This window comes from Elephantulus edwardii, unplaced genomic scaffold, assembly GCF_000299155.1.
Source record: "Elephantulus edwardii isolate Elephantulus edwardi_28Jun2011 unplaced genomic scaffold, EleEdw1.0 scaffold00272, whole genome shotgun sequence".
In the NCBI taxonomy this organism is placed as follows: Eukaryota; Metazoa; Chordata; class Mammalia; order Macroscelidea; family Macroscelididae; genus Elephantulus; species Elephantulus edwardii.
Window position 1 is genome coordinate 2,259,095 of NW_006400022.1, and position 5,570 is coordinate 2,264,664.

The window sequence follows — 5,570 nt, forward strand, 5'->3', positions numbered from 1 at the left end:
AATAAAATATAATTATAGAAAAAAGAAAAAAAATTTTTTTTCAGCGTCAAGATTGATTTTGACCAACCTTTTTATTTAGTATTCTGCAGTCGTTTAACACACACTTAAATGGTCTTACTGAGGGAAGGGAAAGGGGAGGTTCTTACAGATTCCCAAGGAAATGTCAGAAAGGCAATATATGGCCAGCATTATCCATGTGCTTTTTTGGGTTTACTGAGTGAATAGCACTTAAGCATCTCTTCTCAGGTTTTTCACACTGAGAATTCAGTCTGAAGACACCCTGAAAATGAGTAGCAAACCCAACCACCCTTCTATATTATCTATCTACCTTGTTTATATAGGCTGAATGATTAATCTGTTCATTTTAGATGGCTAGATGTCTGTGAAAAATCTTAGTATTGCTTGCCTCATCTACTGGGATTAATCAAATAGAAAGTAGCCTCTAGGAACAGATAAAGAGAATTACAACACTAGTACACAAGTCAAGTCTTATACATTTAACATTTGCTTGGCTTGTTGAAAGCAAAGTCATAAAAGAAAATAAAATTAAACATGTTTTTCTCACAAGAACATAAAAATTATGGAGGAGAAATTAACAGGAAATTTTAAAAAGTAACACATTTTTTCCCCCTTTCAATAGTCCTTGAGTAGTTATGACAGAATAGGTTCCACTTTTTGTTTCATTGAGCAAGGATTTTGGTCCCAAGTTTTGTTTGGTTTTAGTATCTGCTTTTGCCTCCCCCTCTTTCAGATTGGCTTTCTCTGCAGCCACCACTTCTTGGTGCTCCGTGGCTTGAACTGTTGTAGGAATCATGTGGAGGAGGGTACCCCCTTTCCATTGAAGGAGGAAGCCCTTGTACTTGTCTGCCAACCCTATCACGGCCACTTAAGTAGAGATCACTTCGGCTGCTTGAGTAACTGTCTCGACTTCCACTATATCCACCTGCTTTAATCATCATAGTGACTGCTTCAACGTAAGATGGTGCAGGCCCTCATGTAGGTGGAACACTATGTAAGTTACCATAACTCTCAAAGGAATCTCTGTAGGAACCTCCAGTTGGATGATCTGAATAGTCATGATCACGACCATAGCCATCTCTATCACTATAGCCTCTGGATGGACAGTCATTGTGTGAACTGGAATGACCATAATAACAATATGTATAATTTCTTGGTGGCGGTGCATAATCTCTTGTATCCCTAGAACTTGGGTAATCTCTGCTTGAATAACTATCTTTAGTAGAATATCCATCATCTCTTGGGGACAAATAAACATCTCTACACGAGGGTAAGGGTTCCCTTCTTGGTGGACCACCATAGCTGTTACTTCCACAAGATACAGGTGTTCTTGCACCCATTCCACTTCTGCTTCAAACTGGTCCTGAAGGGGCTGATCTTTTAGGAGGAGTCTCTCCACTTTGTGGTAGTGGTCTCCCTTACACTAGCAGTGGTCCCCAGGAAGAACTCATGTTAAAATTTATAGACTAGCCACCATCATCCATGTGACCCCATGTGAAGGGGGTCCCCTAGCTCCTCTACTTCCTCCTCTTCCACCTCGAAGACCTCTTGGAGGACCTCTGCTTCTTGGAGGTGGAGGGGGTCCACACCAACCACTTTCAAATGTTGGTTTAGTAGCTTGTTTCACTTTGATAGCCTTTCTATCCAAAAACTTTCCATTCATATCTCTGGCTGTATCTTTGGCATCTGCTGGGCTTTCAAAGATGACAATAGCAAATCCTCTTGATTTGTTGGTTTCTTGGTCTTTCATCAAGAGCACTTCTACAATTCGCCCATCTTTGCCAAATACAGCTTCCAGGGCTTTCTCATTTCTGTATTGAGCCCTCCAGTGAAGAGCTTTCCTGGGCAATCAGCATCAACCATTTTCCTCTGGAGGTGTGTATTGCAAACCAGATGACTGTTTCAAGCTCCTTTGAAGCTTGCTGATTGGGGTTTTGATGAGGCTCTTGCATGAGGGCCCGCTTCTGGATAGGAAGACAAGGAGCAGCCACTTGCAGCAAATGAGCTTGTTTGGTTGTTGTTGTTTTTTTAATGGGAACAAATGTAGATCTCTTCCCATTAGTTAGTTGGCCAGGTAATACAACCTAGTGTCGTGCCAGGGCAGCATTTGTTTGCTGAAATATGTCAATTGTTATTCCATCAATTCCTGGGACATTGCTTTTTGCCAATTCTTTCAGAGCAGGTTGAACTTCCTTCTTCACCCTGGATCATATGTTGTTTCATGAAATTCTTCTGGGTCAGCCAATTCTTTTTGGCATATTTTCTGAATTATATTGGTTCACTTTTTTTTTTTAACTGGCAAATATATTGAAACTCAGTCAATTGGCCAGGTGGCTATCATATTTCTTGGTAAAGACAAATGAGTATGTCCAGGGCTGCATCTGTTTGCTGAAATACCTCAGTTGGTACACTGCCAATTTCTAAAATCTTATTTTTCACAATGCCTTCAATGTGGTTTGAACTTGGTCCCTCAGGACCATTACTTCTTGATCATATGCTATTTCCTTTAATGGTTTAATGTCGCCCATTTTTTTTAGTACAGTTACTCTCTGTATTCCTCGAGGTTTTTTTGATACATCATTTTTCATTCAATACTTGCCCAAAGAATTCTTCAATATTGGAACTCAAGGGTTGAACTTGTTCTTCAACTCTTTAAGCTTAAGAAATGCTGAATATGTTCTTACCTTTTGGTTTTCTAACTTCAGTTCTTTGCACATTTCTCTGTAATACTTTCAACCTGTCTTCTCAAGTCTGTTCATCATAATTTCTTACTATCACTTGAGCTTATTATATCCACGGTCAGTTTTAAAGTCTCTTATGACAACCAGTTTAGAATTTTCTTTCTTGCTTGCCTTTTAAATGACCTTTCACTTTCTTCATGTTCCTTAATGTCATCCTACAATTCTTCTAGTCTTTTATCACTGGTGATCAATATATCAAATCTATTCTTCAGAGAGCTTTTTATTTAAGATAAACTCTATATTTTTGCTCTTGTGAAATTCTTTTACTTTTCTTCATCTCAACTCGAACTTGCATAAGATGAATTGATGGATATGTTCCACAGTCAACACTGTTCTAAATTATACTGAGCTTTTCCACTGTCTGCGTAGATGTAGTCAATTTTTCTTTCCACAGATGAAGTCAATTTGATTCCTATATAGCAAATCAGATGAGGTCCATGTGTATAGTTACTTTTGGCTTCTTTTCAAATGAAATTAGCAATCAATGGGTTGTATAAAATTGTATTATGCAATCTCTGGGCTCCAAGCTATATTTTCCAACTATCAGAAATTTTATTCCTAACTTTTTCTTTCAAGTCACCATTGTTTTTACACTCGTACAAAATTCATAAAGTTCATATACATTGTTTTTCACATGAGACCTTTCCTCTTTCCTTTACCAATCCCTCCCTCCACCCATCAAATTGTGCAAACCTATGTTTAAGCCTGCCCCCCCCCAACCTTTGGATCCTCATACATGCTCTACAATAATGGTCCTATAGAGTATTTGTCTTTATGAGACTGAGACAGTTCACCTAGCATAATGCTCTCCGGTCCCTCCTATGTTAGATAGTAATTTACAAAATCATTGCTCCTGGGTGCTGCATAGTATTCCATTGTGTGAATGTACCATAATTTCTCAATCCATTCCATTGTTACTGGACATTTGGAGTGTTTCTGTGTTGTTGCTATGGTGAATAATGCTGCTATGAAATTGGTTGTACAAAGTCTCTGTTTGTGCCTCAGTTATTGTTTTCACAGGGTACATTCCAAGCAGTGGAATAGATGGGTCATATGGAAACTCTATGATCAGCTTTTTTAGGACATGCCAAACTGCCGTCCATAGTGGTTGTACTATTTTACAACAATATATGAGTTCTCATCTCACCACATCCACTCCAACATTTATTACTTGATGCCCTGTTAAACTTTGCCACTGCTACTGGGGTAAGATGGTACGTCATTGTGGTTTTGATTTACATCTCTCTTACTGCCAATGATTTGGAGCATTTCTTCATGTGTCTGTTGGCCATCCGTATATCCTCCTTTGTGAAAAGTCTTCCCATGGCTCTTGCCCATTTTCTAATTGGATTATCAGTCTTTCTCTTCTGGAGACCCTGTAGAATTCTCTAAACTTTCATGATGAAACACTTATCTCAGATTGTATTGCCAAATGCTTATTTTGAGTCAGTAGGTTTTCTGTTGGGAAAAGTTTTTGAGAAGCACAAATTTAATCTTTAAAAGATCTCATTCATCACTTTTATCCTCTTCAGATTGTATATGTCTGGTTGTATTTGGCAGTCCCTTTATATCATAAATGAGGCCTTCTAAGCTTGGTCCCAGTTAGTTTCTAATGAAGTTTATGGTTTTGAGCTTTATTCCGAGGTTTCTGATCCAACTTGAATTTATTTTTGTGTGTATGGTGTGAGATGTGGCTATTGTTTCAGCTTTCTGTATTTAGCAGGCCAGTTTTGCCAGCATCATTTGTTGAAGAGGTTGTCATTTTCCCATTTGATAAGTTTTATTTCTTTGTTGAATATCAGTTGAGCTTAGATAGATATATCCCTTTCTGGATTCTCAATTCTGTTTCACTGTTCTATGTGCCTGTCATGGCACCAGTACCATGCTGTTTTGGTTACTACTGCTGTGTAGCAGGTATTGAAGTAAGGGAATGCTATGCCTCCCACTTTATTCTTGTTTTTCAGAAGTGCTTTGCTTATTTGGGATCTTTTTTCTGCTCCAAATAAACTTGACAATTTCCCTTTTGATCTCTCTGTAAAATGGATTTAGCATCTGTATTGAGATTGTGTTAAACATGTAGATTGCTTTTGGCAGGACTGTCATTTTTACTATATTGAGTCTTCCTAACCATGAAAAGGGCATATATTTCCATTACTTTAGGTCTTTTATTGTGTCTTGCAGAAATGTTCTGTAGTGGTAGGGGGCTTTTTTGTTATTGTGTTTTGCTTGTTTGTTTGTTTTTTAGGTCTTTTTTATCTTTAGTTAGGTTCACTACCAAGTATCTCAATTTGTGGTTGGCTATTGTAAATGGTATTTTTTTCTTGGTTTCATTCTCTGAGTTCTCTATGACATTGTAGAAGAATCCCACTGATTTTTGGATCTTGATCTTGCATCTTGCCACTCTACTAAATTGATCTCCTAGCTCTAACAGTATTTTTGTTTGTTTGTTTTTGTTTTTGTTTTTTTTTGTTGTTGAGTCCTTGAGGTTTTCTGTGTATATAACATATTATCTGCACAGAGTGACAGTTTAACCATCTCTTTGCTGATCAGGATGCCTTTTATTCCTTTCATATTTTAATCCCTGTCATATTTCCCTAGCAAACACTTCCAATATAATATTGAATAGCAGTGGTAACTCCTTTTCTGAGTCCTCTTTGCAAAGAAAATATTTTTAGTGTTTCTCCATTGAGAATGATATTGGCTCTTGGTTTTGCATATATACTTTTTTTTTAAATTTAGGTTGTTTATTTTTCATTTCAATGAACATCTACAGAGATTTTGGGATTCCATTCATTCATTGTTGCACCCTTC

General features: G+C 37.5%; 1 protein-coding gene and 1 pseudogene across 1 annotated transcript in view; both read right to left on the reverse strand.

Moving 5' to 3' along the window:
- Positions 1-5,570, reverse strand: part of CERS3 (ceramide synthase 3) — a 185,713-nt gene that overhangs the window by 37,917 nt on the left and 142,226 nt on the right. The window lies entirely within an intron of this gene.
- Positions 720-1,881, reverse strand: LOC102858735 (annotated as a pseudogene).